Source organism: Pleurodeles waltl, chromosome 8, assembly GCF_031143425.1.
Source record: "Pleurodeles waltl isolate 20211129_DDA chromosome 8, aPleWal1.hap1.20221129, whole genome shotgun sequence".
NCBI lineage: Eukaryota > Metazoa > Chordata > Amphibia > Caudata > Salamandridae > Pleurodeles > Pleurodeles waltl.
In genome coordinates, this window is record NC_090447.1 from 1405828950 (window position 1) to 1405848505 (window position 19556).

The window sequence follows — 19556 nt, forward strand, 5'->3', positions numbered from 1 at the left end:
CCAAGGGAGCTTGGTGTTTACTTTTCTTTCTGACTTCAAAGAATTTGTGACAATCCTGTGTGTGTGTGTGTGTGTGTGTGTGTGTGTGTGTGTGTGTGTGTGTATGCATATAATATATATATATATATATGTCAAAACAAATCCCTTTCAGGGTTAGAGTGCCGCATAAATTATGAAAAAAAAGAGAATAGAGAACTCTGGGTAGTTCCCAAGTTTAGGTGGAGAGCAGCTCTAGTAAGGAGCACCCTGCAACACCAGCGACACTCTAAATTTGCTCACCTCAAATGTCTGTTTATCTAGCAAAGTTTTTAAGCATTGGATCAGCACAGTGCTATCCACGCCGAGCTAGATCGTGACAAAGTCTTTTGCCATTTGTACAGCAAAGTCTTTAAGCATAGGTTTGACACATTTTACCAGTCCAAAGCTGTAATACTGTGCCTGGAGTGGTAAATGGCTTTTGTCATTTTACAGCTCGGCAAGGTTGACACTGTGTCAAACCTATGCTTAAAGACTTTGCTGTACAAATGGCAAAAGACTTTGTCACTATCTAGCTCGGCGTGGATAGCACTGTGCTGATCCAATGCTTAAAAATGTTGCTAGATAAACAGACATTTGAGGTGAGCAAATTTAGAGTGTCGCTGGTGTTGCAGGGTGCTCCTTACTAGAGCTGCTCTCCACCTAAACTTGGGAACTACCCAGAGTTCTCTATTCTCTTTTTTTTTTTTTTTTTTTTCATATATATATATATATATATATATATATATATATTTATTAATTATTATATTTTTTACTAGCACCAAAAAAAAAACCTGTGCTATTTCAAAATTAGTAAAAATGAAGCACTATTTTATAATTCTGTGTGGTAGAAACACATATTAGAATGATCAATACGACTGGTGAGGGCATTTGCACACATTTTTGTTTGTGTGCAGTAAATCTGTAGTTCACTGTACATGTAATAGTTATTTAAATTGAAAATGTGTTGCTTGTAATGGCACTGTGGTACAACACCATGCATACTCCGCACCATTCCACTCCATTCTGTGCCATTCCACTCCATTCTGTGACACTCCACAACATGACGCTCCACTCTACGAAACGCATCTTGACTCCACACCACTCCAATCTACACCTCTCACTCATGACATGCCACTCCACACCACTTGCCCCACTCCAGTCTACCCCACTCCATTCTAACCTGTTCCACTCAAATCTATCTCACTTCGCTCCAATGTACCCCAGTCTAACCCACTCCACTATAATCTACTCCACCCCATCTACCCCACTCCGCCTAACCCAATATACCCCAATCTAGCACACTCTACTCCAATCCACCTACTGTAATGTACCCCAAACTAAAACTCCACTCCAGTCTTCCCCAGCCCAATTTACCCCACTCAATTTCAATTTACCCCACTAAATTTCAATTTACAAACTCCACTGCAATCTATCCAACTCCGCTCCAGTCTCCTCCTCTCCAAACTACCTCTCATTCCAAGCTACCATACGCTATGCCAACCCACTCAAATCTACAACACTCCACCCTAACCTGCCCTACTCAGTCTACCACACTCCCATCTACTCTGCTCCATTCTACCCCAACCAACACCACTTGACCCCCCCCCCAGCCTACTCCAGTCCACCCCAGCACACACTACCGCACAACCCAGTCTACCTTACCCCACTTCAATCCAACCCGCTCCACTCTACCTGTCTCCAATGATTCCTCTTAAATCTACCCCAATCCAATCTACCCTACTCTAATCCACCCTACTCTACCCCACACCACCATAATCTTCCCCCACTACACTACACCCCAGTCTACTCCACTCTACCTCACTCTAGTCTGTCAAGTGTCCCCACTCCACCCCAGTCTACCACATTCCATTGCACTCTACCCCAGTCCAGTCTAACTTATTGCATCCCACTGAAAGCTACCATGCCCATGTTACCCCAGACTACCCTACTCCAATCTGCCCCAGTCTACTCCATTCCACCCCACCCTACCTCCACTCAGTTTATGCCAATCTACCCTGTTCTACTTTATCCCAATCTACACCACCCCACTCCAGTCTACCTCACCAAGCTCCATTAACCTTTAGCCAGCAGCCACACTGGTGTACATAATGGCTAAAACACATTGCCAAAGCCAGTAGCTCTCAAGAACGTAAGACTTATTGGCTTTGCCAGCGCTTGTTGTATTTGACTGTAACTCTTCTCATAGGTTTCTATTCCCCATTTGCTATTTGGGCCACTCTATTACACTATTGAAATTGTGACTCTGTGATTACGTACCTGAACACAATTGCCCCTGCTTTGCATCCTAACCCTATCAACCAATTTCAGCACGCTTGACAGACTTTAATGTGAGTGGTGGTATTCTGCTGTTTCCCAATGAGCACATCTGCATTCAAAGAAGTTTTGTTAGTTCCCTTTACTGCCAAGGACTACTACAGCACAGTGTGCTGTTTAAAAGCAAAATAATTCAACTTTTTGGTCTCAGTCATTGTTTAAATATGGGCAGTGGCCCAGCAGCCTCCCAGTAAAACAAAGTCATACAAGAACCATGACAAAATAAAATATTGACAAAGCCAAAAGTTTGTCAGTCAACACCAGACCTGTTGGCTTTATCAGGATCTATTCTTTATGAATGCCCTATTCAAATTCAGTCAACCACATCTAATCGCCTGAACTATTGAACTGTATTTAGCTAGATGACTTTTCTCTTTACTTAAGACGGATTTATCTAATGGTATTGGCCACATGGGTTTCATGTCTCTCCTAATTTTCACGATTTCACCACTAAGCTCCTGTTTCTCCCCTTTGTTCAGGAATATGTAGGTTACTCCTTGTACGCCGGGTAAGCATAGCTGCATTTGCCCCTAGCTGCAGTAAGCTACCAATATTCCAATCTCCTGTCGTTATACTGTCAATTACTGGATGTCACCAACCTACTTGAGCCTGTCCAGGCAAGCATCGACATGTATGTAGATGTAAAGTCCATCACTTTCTCTGTTCTACTCTTACCTAGCTGCTTTCATTGTCCCGAACTTTTTGTTAACCCTACTGGCAATATCTGCTTCGTGTTTAATGCGAAACTATTTTAATTTATTTTGATCCTGCTGAAAAAGCTACCATGTACCATATTTGCCTTCCACTTTTCTCATCATTTGTGTATGATGAGGCTTGTCCCATCTATGTATGATCTCTTATTCCGGACTGTAATTCAGATAATCTTCATCGGCTCACTCGCCCTACTCTGTAGTGGCTCACACGCTATTCACTGGCATGCAGTTGTGGCGTACGTGAGATTCAAAACTATCCATTTCAGATATCCTCCCATATGTCAAAACTGATGCTTGCATTCATTGTGTTCACCATGTACGTAGCTTGGCATGTAGCCATACTTTATGTATTTTTTTTATTTTTTTTTATCAACAGAAAACAGTTAAAAAAAAAAAAAAAAAAATAGGACAGTATGAGATGAAATTGGAGAGCAAGTAAATTGCCAAGTTATTGTGGTCTGAGTGCACATATAACTATATATATATATATATATATATATATATATATATATATATATAATATTTTATTTAGCAACCCCCTTCCCAGCATTTCTCTCCAAAAAAGAAACGCGCACAAAAATACATAAACACAAGTATTATCATTACTGATGTGTTCACTTTAATCATAAGAGCAACTGAAATGATGTAGACTGTTTCACATTTATACAGCATTGCCAAACGTCTGTGGGCAGCTTTTCGATATTTGCGTTTCTTAAAGACCCAGAATAATAATAATGGCTAAAAATAAAATGTGAATTTGTGTAATAACAAAGCTATGAAAGTACTCCGTCGAAGACAACGCTCCGCCTCCCTTTCACTTTCCCATACTCCCCGCATCTACTGAAGCAGAAGTGGAGTACGCTCCTTCTCTCACACTGCAGCAAAAACCTGGAACAGCCTCCACGCACCTCCGGACCATCACCTCCCTTCAGGAATTCCGAATGGCCCTCAAGACCTGGCTGATCGAACAAGCATCCGGGACCTGCAAGCACCTGGACACCCTATACGGTGATTAACTGCACTTTATAAATCCTGATTGATTGACCCCCTTCTGTTGCAGCACTGCCAAAAAAAAACTAAATTTGAAGTCATAAATGACCCCCAGTAATAAGAGGAGAGTTCTAAACAATAGTTTTGCACCATCACCTGATTATAATTCAGATATTGTATGTAGTAGCTGATAGCTGTTAAAATTTTATTTAGGCAAATAAACCTTTAAAACCAGTAACAAAAATGATAAATAGTATGAAAATGCAGTCAGCGTAAATATGCTTCAGAGTAACTATACCTCCGTTTATCCAAAGCCTCCAGAAAAGCGTTTTTTAAAAATTATGTTTAATGATGCGGTTAGTCCATGAGAAGGTTCCTCAACATAATGATGTAACATTTCCTATCTGACATGTGTTTTTTTTGTAACATTCATGTCGCAGTAAATGTTTAGCATGATTGTGTATTGCGCTTCAGCGATTTGCATCTTTTGTTGAACTCATCCATAGGGAAATGATAGGTAGATGGGAAAAGTGACAGGTTTGGAAAGCGGAAACTTCCTTGGTTGGTCCCTTCGTGTTTATTGATGTAATCCCAAATATGTATTCTTTCAATTAAACAAATGGTATTTTATCAAATAGACGTTACCTACAGTGGAAACATGCTGAGGTTGTTCTTGCTCCCCTCTTTTATATGACTTGTATTTAGGCGCCTTTGGTGCCTCACAACAGGATAATGGAAGAAGGTTGGAGGCTCGTCATAATGACTTGGAATAGAAGATGTTATGCCAATGATGTTGTGTTACTCTTGTCTAATATGGTAAAAGTTGTACGAGATTCTTAAGAAGATTGTGATATTTGAGTAATGGTTAATTCATGATTTTGGGAAAGGGTAAGATGTTGGCATGTGTACACTCGTTTTCCTTGTCTGGTCAGAAAAAGGATACTTCTGTTGCCAATCACTGGATCTGATGAAGGCTGCCTCCATACTCATTATATTTAAAAAAAAAAAAAAAAAAAAAAAAGGGACGGGAAGAAGAGTCCAGCACATGGATGGTTTTCTCTTCAGCAGGATTAATTATAGCCCTGCCAGCCTTTAGATGTAATTTCTATGTCCATTCGTCCCGAGTCATAGTTTACTGTTATTTGTAGTTTTTATATGGTCTTTCATATCGATGAGTTCAGAGTACTAACAAGAAAGAGTGTGTTGGCAGGGAGAGGAAGGGATGGCAAGCCTGATGACCCTCTGCCATTATATGTTCTATTTTTTTCAAGTTAAATTACAATAATAATTGGCCTAGAGAGGGAGCTGAGGCCACTGTGTGTGCCATTGATCTGGCTAAACGTTCACACACAGTAATGACAGAAAAAGTGACCTTAATTTTTAATAGTTCCTATTTTTCTGCCTTGGCTTTTCCATCCGTTCTAGCTGCTCTTTTGAGTCCATACTTACTTTATATTTTTGTACATCACTTTAATTCCCTCCCTTTGCTTATACTTTAGAAGACTCTTTATTGCACCTTTGTTGTTAATTCTTATTTTGTGAAAAAAAAATTGTATAAGGATCTGTGTTTTTTAGAAACAAATCGACCAGTGTATGTATGTATGTATGCGTATGGTAATTCTATGGTACAAACCTAGACAAAAGACCATAGTCCAAGGCAAGGATAAAGTCAACGATTGATAAGAGTGGAAGCTGGGTTGTGGGCAGGTAGTGCATTGTGATTGAAGTGTTGTTTTTTTTTTTTTTTGTTTTTTGTTTTTTTTTTGTTTTAGTAAAACGTTTTAGAAGGTTTTGACATTTATAATTTGGCTCTTGACAAAAGCGTAAAGGACACAATTCGTTTTACAAAATGCCTCTCCCACCATATCACTTCGAGGATCAAGTCTCCAGCTATCGCAGTTGCTCTTACTCAGTTTACTCATCTAGGTTATGGTAGGACCACCATTTTCTCCAAACCTTCTCATACTTGAGTGGGCAGTCATGTGCTTTATAAATTATTTCTTATTGTTTAGAGCACCAGGCCATGCCTGTCTTCCAGCTCGTGAGTGTTTAGCAATGTCCTGTTTGGCCAGAAGCGTCCCCAGCCCCTCTAGTGTCCTGTCCCCCTGCAGGTACCCTGTGTCTTCAGAAATCACCAAGATTGCTATTCTGGGGTTGACTTCGATGTGTGAACCTGCTGTGTGGGAAAGAGTGGTAATTATTTGTGACCTGTAGCAACTAATGTCCGATCATCCTGCAGTCTGTAGAACTCCCCTTTAGGCTCTGTGCCTCGAAGACATTTAGATGACAGATCTGTCCTGGCCTTCCAGAGGTTAAGGGGTGCAAGGTAGGCTTGGTGAAGATTTTTAATTGACTGAGCCTCAATCTTGCAGAGATTGCTAGGGTGCAAAGCACCATACACGCATCTCACTAATCCAAGACATCCAGTGGACCCACCCATTCTTCTCTTTTTGCCCTCAGGGGGGTCCATGTGGTCAGGGAGTGTGTAACTAGAGTCCTGTACGTATGAGAGATCCCACCCATCCCCAAGAGACCCATAGTGATGTGAGCTTCCATTGGGCTGTATTCAGGGATGCCTTCCAGCACCTCCTGGTATTCAGAAAGAGCATGTCTAAGCTGTAAGTACCGAAAGAATTGGGATCTATGCATGTGGAATTCAGTCTGCAGATCCTGGATGGATTTGATATGGACAGACATCACCCAGGTGTGAAATCCGTAGTTGGTCCCATCCCCCAAACTCATCCAGATGTTCCACTTGGTTCAGCCTGCAACCTGTCTAGAGGGTAGTCTCCAGAGCCATCCTTTGATGCCATTTTGGGTGCTTGATAAGACTATTTTTATTAGGAGCAAAAACAAGGAATTACAAAACCCACATTTCAGATACTCTGCTAATGCAGTACTATTGGGAATGTGTACTTTTTTTTTTTTTTTTTTAACAGTACAATATAGAAATCATGCAATATTTGGAAGTGGTTATGACAAACATCTCGGGTACAGCAACCCTATGCCACTATTCACTTCATGTCCGCATTCTAGCACACTTGTGACATGATCCTGTAAAGGATCTCTGGGTCATAGAATCCTTAGCAGGTGCTCGATGTGGTCTTGATATTGCTCCACTGAAATCTGCTGGAGATATAGGATTTATCCAAATTAATCCTTGATCTCACATTGAGTGACTGCTTTCCCATGTCAAGACAGGACACTACTGGTGATTTATAGCAGCTGATTGATAGTTGAGGGGTACAGACCTATTTGCCAGTACCTCAAACTAAGAAAACTGTTTCCAGGCCATCGCCAGTAAACTGAAGTAGTCCTAACAGGTTGTGTCACCTCCTCTGGAGTGAGATGTATGTAGTCGGAACATGAGAGGTTATTGTAATTACTGTGGGCCCCTTGTATTTGTGTAGCCTGGAGCGGATTACCATCTAAATAGCCATGCACTTTGCTGGAAACTGTCCTCCCATTTTTCCCCATGCATGTGCCTGCACTGTTTCACCCACTCTTACCCCCTCTCTCCAGCCCCATGCACAGGCAATTTTTGTTGTCTGGCCACAAGGAATAAACCTTTCAAACTGGATTGAGAAACCCCCCTGTGGAAAATCTTTAAACAGGCCTAAACAACACACAAATATTCCAAAGGCATTTGCTTTCACTTGAACGTAGAAAAACACAAAAAGTGAATAGTGCAGTACTTGAATCTTTCTCAGCCACTGGCAATTTCTTGGGGCTGCTTAATTTTTCCCAGCAAGCCACTTCAAACAGGGACCAGCGAGTCTTCTTCCCACTACATTAGATAGTGTAGCTTGAGCCACCAGACCAGGTCGCTAGCAATCATACCTAGTTGTGTTTTAACTAATGTAAAAAAAATAATTTAAAAAAAAAGTAATTACTTTCTAGTAATAGTCTTAGTTTCTTCCATGTAGTATTGTAGCCACAGCTCTGGTACAAGATTATTCTTATAGCTCATAGATTGTGTGATATCCATTGATGTAGATAGTGCAGCCCTATTACACCTTATACATGTATGTTTCTGTATAATCTTCAAATAACACGTTTCAATACCATACCGGAGCCTTGTATGAATGCTATACATCCTTCAGTTTCTTCTACTAACACACCTATCTGATACTTCGCAATTACCAGACCTCTGTTATACATCTGTTATTTAGTGGGTGCTACTGTTGCTTCCTTTTCATGCCCCCTTGCTCTACCACCTGACACACCATTTCAGACCACAAAGGCAAGTCTTTCATTACCATGTCATCTGTTCTGAGTTCTCACATAGTACGTTCTTCCTCTAGAGACCATTCTGTTAAGTCACACACCCATAACCCTACTGTCGGTCTCTCTAATTGGATCCAGCAGATTGTTTTTAGCCAATACCAACCACAGTAAATCAAATCTGTGCTGCATTCTCATTCCAGTGGGTTTGGTATGTTTCCCAGCATGCAGTGTTCAGCTGTTGTGTTTATGGCTATATTTGTTAGAATTGCGGAAGGGATATAGCCTAATGGCCAGAGCTGCCAACTTTGGAACTGGGGAGACATGTTAGAGTCCTGGCATTGGCTCAACCCCCTGTGATGCTCGTCAAACCACCTAGTATCCCTATGCCATATAAAAAAGTCTGACCTTTTGTAATATGATCTGCTCCTCATGTAAAGTGCTCTGATTGTTTTGTGGCCCAAGTTTGAGCAATTTAACACTGACAAAAAAAATCTTTAGCATATGGGACACCCAAAGCCAGTATTCCGCCACCTTGACACGTCCTTGTCATGTGTAAATGTTGCCTAGTGTTCCCTGCACCTGGGGAAGATATGAGATCTACCCAGATATATTTCTTGTAATTTTAAGGGATGTAATGTAGGTACAGTGGAGGAAATTGTAATGTGTGAGTGTACATACTGTATTACTTGACACCTCTCTGTCAGTGCAAATGCTGTTTCCCATTCTGTGTCCGTCAGGGGCTCCTCCAAGTTTGCGCCCCATAACTGATGTCTTTTCATTGAGTTCTGTCATGCATCCCTTTTCAGGACTCTAGATCTCTGAGTAATCAGTCAATGACTTTTCCCCATTTCCAGCAGCACGTCCATCGTAGATGTAGGGTAGTGGGCACTTGGAAATTCCCAAAAAATCACTCTGGATGTGTTTGTCAATTTAGCGTATTGTAAGAACTACTGTCCATGGTGAACTCCATACCAGTCTTGCGCCTCTGTAAATGTTACATACTTGTCACACTGATACACGTTTTCCAGAACACGTCAACCCCCTTCCCTCCAGCATGCTCTGGTCATGTTTTTGCTAATATTTCTGAAGGGGTGCAACCATGTAATAGCTAAAGATGTGGAGAAAGGAGGTCGCCATAGCACCCTGGCCACCACCACCTACCATGCATGATCTGTTTATTGTACAATATGAGGGCAACTTTAAGGTCTAGCCCCGTCTTCCCTGTGTCAGTTATTTTTCCCAAGTTATCATCATCTTGCAGTATGCTGCAACTATGCCACAAGATAATATAATTCCAGGTCGGAGAGACTAAGGCTTCCATTCATTTTCGAAATATACAATCTAACCTTGCTTCTACTAACGGCCAATATCAATGAGACTAGCAAACTGTCAAGCTCCTTAAACATCGCATGGGGGAGATCACACCAGTTTTGCAGAGAAACATCATCTTGGCCAACACAGTTTTACGCATCACAGATAAAGAAAATGTCTTCTAGAGTCTTAGGAGGCTCTAAGACCCTCCAGTACTAGATCCACATTATAGTTGTATTGTGCATCAAGGCAGGCTTACATCAAGGAGTGCCGAACATGACAACTTTGCCAGCCTGCCAAGGCAAAGAGCACTGTTTTCTCTTGGCTAATTTTCATCTGAGACACATAACAAAACTGCTAATATGTATGAAAATAGGCACAGAGCTATGTAGTTAGTGGGGGGCACCAGAGTATCCTCAGCATTGATTGATACCAAATCCATATCTCCTATCTTTATTTCCCCCCCAATTCTGTAGTGTTAACATTAATCTAATTGCCAAGTGCTCAGTTGACAGGCACACCACAGCAACTCTAAGGGGGCAGCTGTGCCTGGTGCTCCTCACCTTGAGTCAATTATTCGATATGATGCCCCAGATCTCACTTTTCCCCCTGCTTTTCTTTTTGTACAGAACCTTGACCTGGCTCAGAAAATGTGGTCCAAATCATACTCTTTGGAGAACGTATATTTCTTTTCATTTAATCTCTGGAATTGTATTCCTTCTAAAGTCCCACTTAGGAATTCCTCCATGTGTGGGTGAGGGGTGAACGTCTATACAGTTGTGTAAGATAATGGGTCAGGCTGCATTAATGCTAGGCTGGGTGATCGGCAAATCTTACTCCAGTTCCTGTACTGTCAATAGTAAGGTAATTTGTCTCCTGGTTTTCAGTAACCATCCCAGGAGTTTGTGTTTTGTCCCCTTCTTTCCTATTTTGGTCTCTGAAAGTATTTTCATCTACGGAATTCCATTTTCCTCCCATATCATGTCTGGCTTCTAAGAGCTCACCCCGGATAGCAGGATCCAGAGCCTCTCATTTATGCAGTTGGGACAATTGTTAGGTAAAGTCGCTGTCCTGTGCCATACCATTTACTCACGCACTCTCCTCTTAACACTATTTTTAGGGGTTCCGATACAGTACATCTCCAGTTATTCTGGAGGTATGTCTGAATAACCTCCCAGATTTCAAATTTGAAGGTAGTATCTCGTAATGCTTCTAGATTCAGACACCATGTGGGTGGACAGCCAGCGTGCCATCATACTGAATCGCTACAATCCTACCGAATCGCAGGTGGCGAGTTATCTGAGAGTAATCTGCCAAGATACTACACTACTTGTAGCTGTGGCACCAGGGTTCTGTATGATTTAGTCTACTATATTTGTCATTTGTAAGCAAGTGGAAGGAATATTTCCTGTCATTAGGCTGTAGCTCCCTCCATATATCCACACTACTCAGCTTCAACAATACCCCTATCATAGCCCCCTTTGTGCCCAATTCAGACATATCTATTTCTCCCTCCCAAATGCAATTACAATCTCCAGCCATAATGTGGGTACTTTAGTGATACCACTGGGTTCAATATTGTCCAGAAAAAACACCTTATAAGCCACATTTGGTGCATATGCATTATTAAAGCATATTTCTGTTCCATCTAGAAAGCCATAAATCAACACATCTGCCCTCTGCCTATCCTTGTATAGAGGTGCAAAAACGTGACCCCCAGTGCAACCCATTTCCACATTTCTGTTGCAACGGAGGAATATGTAGAAAAATACAGCTGGCCTCTTCATTTCCTCTGCATCTTAGCAACTTTAGCATCTGTCAAATGTGTCTCCTGGAGAAATGCTATTTTTTTACTGCCTGGCGTTTTTAGATCTGTATGTCTGTCCCCTAAGCCTCATTACATAGACATTGGGGCACCTTACATTTTTTGTAACAATTTCAGTACATTTACTCTTTCATTGTATATTGTCAATCCGAGTGTCCAAACCACAGTGTGCGTTGTACAGTTGCGTGAGAGCCATCACAATCAGTGAGGCCATTCAACCATTGTCCCATTTCCTCTTTGGTCACATGCAAGATTTACCATATACGTTTTATTTGAACAGTCCTGGATATGAACACTTACAACTAACAATATCCTCTCACTACCTGGGTAAACACTAAGACCGCCAAACTGCAGGTGTTTCCTCATTTAGTTAGGAAGCCAATTTACTAACAGTTGCCTGCCGAAGGGACATTTCCCCATCCTTAAACAGAATTGTATTGGTTCTTACTTAACACACATGTAATGTCCGTACTGCAGGGATTGCAACCCTCTGATCCACCTGTTAACCAGACGTCAACAGCGGCTATTGTATGGTAGGTGTCTTGCTGGCTAGACTACCCTAATACTAATACTCCTCTATCTGTAGGGGCTTAATGAGCTTGAAATCCATGATCAACACCAGGCAGCTTCATTCACACCTCGTACTATCTTTACCCTGTCTATTGTTCTACTTCCATAGGCACATCTGTAACAATGGTTGTAAGCCCAAGGTAATTTTTTTTTTTTTTTGTCTGCAAGTCATCGTACAGTTGATTCTGTCCCCATCTCCAGCTGGTCTCACACTTAACGACGATCAGTGAACTGTACAATGCAGATGTTTGCTGGAAGCAAGATCATATATTTTATATTTAGAACCTGTAGCTTCTGCTTTACCTTGACAAAGGAATTTCTCAGCCTCTGCACTATCTGAATGTAGACTGGGCAAATCTGTATTGTCTTATCTTCACACATTAGATTCCTCCTTGACCTTTACATGCTGGGGAATACCATCCCTCTCTTCGTAATTTAGTATTGTTGCTATTCTGGCCCTTGGCTGTGTTCCTGGAGTCAGTACCGCAATGAAGCGCGTGCTCTGTGTGCCCTTTCCACTACAAAGACTACTGAGAAATTTAGCAAGAGTATCATTGATCCATTGTTCAAGAAAGTGTTCCAGAGTGTTACCCTCTGTGCGCTCAAGAAACCCCACAAGTCTACGCTTGTTTTGGCGGGATCTGCCTTCTGCGTCCTCCAGCCAATTTTCCATTAAGGGCATGAGTTCGATAGGGAGTGGACTGTGTACTCCAGGTCTGCAACTTCAGTTTCAAGGGTCTCCACCTTCTTTTCTGTGTCTCATGTTCTTTATTGACCTTACACACATCCACACTCTGTTTTACTTTCACTGATCTGGTGTCTATTTTCTTTTCCAACTTTAATCTACATTTTTCTATGGGATTTAGAACTAGTGCCTGACTAGGGTCTGATGGAACAGGCACATGTGGGGCTGAGTTCTCTCCCACTTCATCTGTAGCCTGACCACCAAGTGCTCGCCCCCGCATATTCATCAGTTCTAGTTTGCTAAGAGGGTTTTGAGGTGTGTCGCTCCCTAACTCTGCTTCATGTGGGTTACCAGTAGTCTGATTATAATGGGTCTTGCACACTTTGCTACAGTCTATGGGGTGGGCAACATCCTTCTGCAACCCCCATACATCACATAAGAGAGGATCATCACTTCACTAAAGGGTCAGAGGGCATCGCTGGCAAAACTATCAAGGCAGCCAGACCCACCCAAAGACATGGATTTCTACCTAGCAACCACCTGGCTGTTTACAGAGTGCCGTCATGGTTGCCTCTGAATTTACCCATGGGCCAATCCCCCTGCTGCATTGCGGCATAGTATCTCCCAAGGATCCAACAAAAGGCGTGCATTCAGTCAGCCAAAACCAGAGATGGGAAGAAAATCCTCCCTCCCTCATGCTCTCGATCTCTCAACCAGCTATTGTATTTGTCTGTGATTGCCAGGCTGCAACTCTTTTTCAAGCCAATCTGGCACAGGGTATGCTCTGGGCTCCCATAAGTAGTTAGTTCATAGGTCAGAGGTGCACAGGTATTTATTTATTTATTGTTACTTGGAGCTCTCTGCCTTGTGTTCGGCCAGGGCCAGTCAAAACTCTGCTGTCTTCAGGCTGGCACATTCCGCTGGGGACCGATTGTCGTTCAGCACCTGGGCTCTGTAGTGCCCACATGCTGGTGAAAGCCATCAGGCCACCACTGTGGTTGGTTCCCATGAGTGCCTCCTTAGCTGTATAGGCACTGCTCTGGACTCGCGCACCTTTGTTGACCACCACTTCAGTGCAAGAGGAGGTGCTTTTCCTCCTCTGGATCTTCGCTGAACATACCCCCCCCTAGTAAATGCCACCCCCCCACCACCACCACCACCACCACCACCACCACCACCACCTGGCTCACGGTGTAGGCATAGACTTTGGTTGCAAAAATCTGTTCTGAATCTCACACAGCATTCCATGGGCCACAGTATGGGCTTGTTAGGGTCTACCCAGTTTGGGGTGTCTGGCACACATACATTTAATTAATATGGGCTCAGGATTCTGCAGGATATTTATGAAGCGGGCAGGAGCAGTCTTTTGAGACATATTGTCAGCCATCTTGGGAAGCTCCCCACAGAAATTCACCTAACTAAAAATTCAATTTTCTGTTGTCAAGAATTGATGCACCTTTCTTAATTCCATTTGGTGACCTCACATCATTTTGCAGAAAATCAAACTAAGATGGCTATTATGTTATAGCCAAAGCCATATTGCATAACGTGCTCAAAGAACACAATATTTCATAACTTTGTGCCAGATTTAGAGTTTTGCGGATGGGTTACTCCATCACAAACGTGATGGGTATCCCATCTGCCATATTACAATTCCCATAGGATATAATGTGACAGAGTAATCTGATCCGCCAAACTCTAGATCAGGCCGTTAGTCATTTCAAAACTCTGTTAAACTGTTTCAAGCACCAATCACAATATCTGCATTCTAGAACATGAAATTCGTATCAGACTATTGATTCTTCATGGAACAATCAAGTGCAGTCTTTTCACTTCCTGGATTTAAAATTTGTTAGTGGATGGGTTTGACAAGTTATTTCTAATTATTTTTAACTTGATAAAGATGTATTTTGCCACAAAATGTACAAAATTGAATGTAAACCTGAGTTAATAAAGAAATATGTTATGACTTTAAGCAAGAAAATGAAAATATTGAACATAGATTCATGAGATCTCGAACCAAGAATTTAATATGCAAGGACTTCATTGACATAATTGTTGTGATCATTCTCTAGCTAAAGCACCATAATAAATAACTATTTATTAAAATAACATCTCTCAAAATTAATTATGCTTTCGGGAACTGGCTTGATACTACAGCTACCCTATTGAATCACAGAGTCTATTGTAGGATACTTCTACCCATTCCACATTTCATCAATTCTAAAATAGATGTTTTTGTCTATAATTCATTTAATCTAAATAAAGTGGCTGTATGTCATGGTCTTATCGAGTGATTCATTCACTATAAACAGAAAAGTATGAGATGGCGTGCATATTCTTAAAATTCTTCATTTTCCCAGTTTCAATGCTCCCCTACTCCTGTTTCACTTGTAATTTTAACATAACCTTCGCCAGCAAATACAATTTCCTCAGTGTCTTCCTTGTTATGCCTTGAATAAAATGCACGGACATGATGTCAATAGCATGATTGATAAGCACCCAAATACGTTCTTTCTAACAATCCTTTCAACTCTTGGTTGTTGCACTGTACATTTGCGGAAGACATGTCCATATTCATGGATCTTATACTATTTGAGTCTCAATTGTAGAAAAAATACTGTAACTGATGATGTTACTAATACTGATTTGATCTTCTGAAGAATCCTTTTTAACGGTCCCTGTCACTGCCATTTTTAGGTTGAGCATTGCAACACGCAAGCGCTGCTTTTTCAACGTTTTGGTATGTAGCTGGGCTTTTAACTATGCCCACCTCAGCCCCATCACTACCACTCGTTTGTGGGCTTGCCCTTCAAAAATCCTTTGACATTGGTAAATGCTTTACGTTCCTCCCTCCTTGGGGAGGTTTTGTTATCGCCTTGGCCATCGCCGTTGTTAAATGGCTAATTGCACTTTTGCCGATATGTTTGACTGGGAGCGAACTTCTTTTTCCTTTTGTGTGTGTCTTCATGCTGATGTTCATGGCTGCCGTGGCGCTTTGAATCAGCTTGCTTATGTGAAACTGTTTTTTATTTTTCATTTTCAATTTAAGTGGCAAGAAAAGTCTGCTTAGGAGTTTACAACGCTAATAGCTCTTAATTCGAGCAAATGAGAGACCAAATACATTGCAAATGCTTCCTTGATAAAGAATAGTTTTGGGATTTCTTTGAACTGGCTCTCCCCAAATGCCTTATGTGGATGGATATATGAAGCTATATATCCAAACACACAATTGCTCCTCCTGGAGTCCGTACCCATGGGGGAGTGGAGCGTATCAGCCAGCGACTTGGCAATCAATCCACAACACAGCCAAGAAATAATCCAACGTTCTCTCGAGTGGGTGCAAACACAGCGTTTACTGCTTACATGACTCGTTTCGCCCGTCAAGTGGGCTTGTTCACATACTGACACCATTCTAACAATCCCATATTAACCATTGTGAAAAATAAGACACAAACCCAGGACTAACAAATTACAATTGATGTGGCATACATCTTTGAACAGGTTTTGTGGCCTGATATGCATCAATCAACACCTTCCCTCTTATTAATAAGGTATTTTAGTGCAAAAACAAAAACTATGATTCTTCCAGTTAGAAGGTCAACAAACTAACTCCACCTCCTCACATAGTGTGCTGAACATAATCGTAGAATACATTGTTCAATTAACATAAAAATCAATACACACATAGTGCGCAACATTATTTACCCACACAAAAGCCAAAATAGTCACCAAGGCATTGTTCCAATAAGAATCCACATCTACGCACAGTGCAATATTATGTATAGTACCACATCCACAGTCATGTTAAATATATCTTCTCTCTCTAAAATGATGTTGATAAATCAACTTATCTGACTGTTTCCAAAAACTTAATAAATACATATGGATTTAGAGGAAATCAGTGGAAAAGCATCCAAATGTTCTCCTCAAATCAATAGATTTTCACCAGTTCTTTCTTCAATCTAAAAAATATATTTCATCGTATTAAATTGTTGCAAAATCTGTTGAAAGTATACCAGATAGCAAGACCACCATACATATCAGATCATCAAAAAAATCTAGACAACTAAGTTAAAATATTTTTTTATTACACTTGATGTTATTAATCAACTTCAAATCTCATTACTTCTGGCAAGTCAGTGTCCAGTTAAATGATCCAAATGTTCACTATTAGTCTGCATGAATATTTATTCCTAATCTTTCATCCTGGTTAAGACCTGTAGGAGTCTTAGTTTCAAAATCCAATATCAGGCTAGATTCCTGTTGTCTTAATTTTAGTTCTCTGTTACCCCCTCTTGGATTTTGAGTTATATGTTGTGTCGTATAAAAGGACAAAAAAGTACTTTTACCATCGTGCTTCTCATAAATATGTCTTGCTACAGGGTAATGATGATCAACGTTATTAATCGCCCTCATGTGTTCCATAACTTTTTTTAATTTTTTTAATAGTGATATCATTATGCATAATTATATCTCTCAGATTTGACTTACTTCCTCATTATTGAAGTTCATGATAGCATGGCAATTGTCATGATTATTATCCCCTGTCACATCCTGTTGTTCCAAAATGTAATTCCTATTTAAGTGTTTAATCTTCCTTTGGGCCTGATTAAGGACCCACAATGGATAACCCCTCTCAATAAATCTGTTCATCATTATCTTTTCTTCTTTTATATACATCTCCTCACTACTACAATTTCTTTTAGCTGTTAGTAATTCTCTGCATGGGATACTCCACTTGAGATTGGTCGGATGATCTCAAAGGGCATGAAGGAGACTGTTACCTGCAGTTTTTGAGTTTAGTCTCAAGTTTATTGTTGACTTTTTCCACCTCTACATCGAGGTAACATACCTTTTTTTTTTTCTTACTGATGTGTTCTCTGACTACCAAGTTATGAGAATTTTTAAGTCAACCACAGATGCTTTTGCCTCCTTGGTAGTTCCTTTCCATACTATAAACAGATCATCTTTGTACCCCAGCCACAGTACAACCTTCTGGAGATCTGGGGAATAGTCATCATTGTCAATCAATCGCTTCTCCCACCATCCTAAGCACAAATTCGCTAGACGTGGGACGAAACAAGTACCCATAGCACCCTGAGCTTTTGTCTATACAATACACCATTGAATAGAAAGATGTTATCCTTGAGGCAATATTCAATCATTTTAACAAGCATTTCAGTGTGTGCGAAAAGACTTACTGATCTGTTGCTAAATAAAAGTATTTGCACGCCTCTATCCCTTCCACTGCAAATAATTAATTTTGCTCAAACTCTTTTGTGTCTCTCACGTATGATACACATTACATAGTCCCTCAAGGCTATATATACTGTTTTAGCATTTACTTGTAGGAAAACACATGTATCTATTTTCGACCTTCATAATGTGTCATGTTACGTTTTTATTCTTCTAATCTCCCCATTACCAGTTCATTTTTAATTTTTCAAAACATGAAATGTAACCTCTTTTTAAAAGAATTAATAAAGATAATTCAGATTTCTTTTAAACTATTATTGTATAATTTGGCTACACAAGCCTCATCCTCTAAGAAGCTCTCCACAGAAATATTGTTTATAGTGTGCTTAAAATGACTGACACAAAATGCAGTGTACCGTTTACTGACTTTTTTTTCTTTGTCTGAAAATCCAACACATTACTGACTACATAAATTTCACAGTCTGAGACTACTCACTGTGTTTTATAATCTAGCATTATTTCCATATTAATTTCATTGTCGATATGCAGTTGATGATATCCCCAAAGGGCCCACTCTGTCTTTCTAGATCACAAAAATAGTAATCTACCGAACCACATAGCTATAATTGCATCATATTTTGAAAGTTGATTATTGAAGGCTAACTCTGTCTCTCCTCTCATCCCATAAAGAAATTAGCATAAGTGTGGTGCCTCTTGAACCAGTGGCATTTCCATGTTTCTGCTTATAAAGCTGGTGGGGCTACAATAAATGTTATGCAGAACAATTATATAATTTCTAATAGCATCAGTGTGTGACTGGAAGTTGGCAGATCTCCAACAAATAAAAATCGTCATAGGCTCTAAACCAGAGATCTTCAAACAGTGGGGCGAGAATTAATGTTGGGATGGCACAAGGCTCTAACCAAGAGGAACATGTATTCTGTCCCTGAGGAACAGACAAACATGCTGAAAGCAGTGCTGTTTTTAGTGAATAAGGCAGAATAGTTGTGAGACACTCTGAAACTTAGTTAGGTCTTTTTCACTCAAAACCTGACTGGAAGAATAATAGTGGGCGTGGGCAGCATTCAGATAACCAATCCTAAATCTGATGAAGTATCACACTCCTGGGAGTCAGGTCTGCCAAGTGAATGTTGCAAATCACATATTTGATTGGATTTTAAAGGGATAACTGAAATTATTACAAGGTTTGAAATGTTAAATATGTTTAGAAAGGCCAATTTCATAGACACAATATGATAAAATATGTGTTTGTTATTCTGGGGTTCAATTACTTTTTATTTTGATTGGGCGGGACACTGAAATATAAAGTTTGAGAACATTTGGCAAAAAAAATTCTCCTGTTAAATGCATGTATACATGCTTTCACTGAAATGTTAAGGCTTACCAGTCAGTTCTACTTGGAAGGTCTATTGAATATTTATGCATGAAAGTAAGGTAGAAACCACATGTTGGCCCCTGAAAGAAGATATGGGAATTTAAATGTAACATTGATTAAACTGGGCTGTCATGTAGCTGAAATCTGAGTTAGGGACCTTGTGCACGTCAAAGGCCTCTCTTTGAAGTCTCCCTCACTTCAAAGGCTCACATGGGTATAAGTACTGGGCCCCAAATCCCAGCAAATCAGTACACTTCTGAATCTTAAGGACATTCTGCTAGGAAGGAC

The 19556-nt window shown here is 40.5% G+C and overlaps 1 protein-coding gene across 1 annotated transcript in view; it reads left to right on the forward strand.

Moving 5' to 3' along the window:
• The window catches only part of MRPS6 (mitochondrial ribosomal protein S6), a 112619-nt gene that overhangs the window by 32610 nt on the left and 60453 nt on the right, over positions 1–19556 (forward strand). The gene's annotated exons all lie outside the window — the stretch shown is intronic.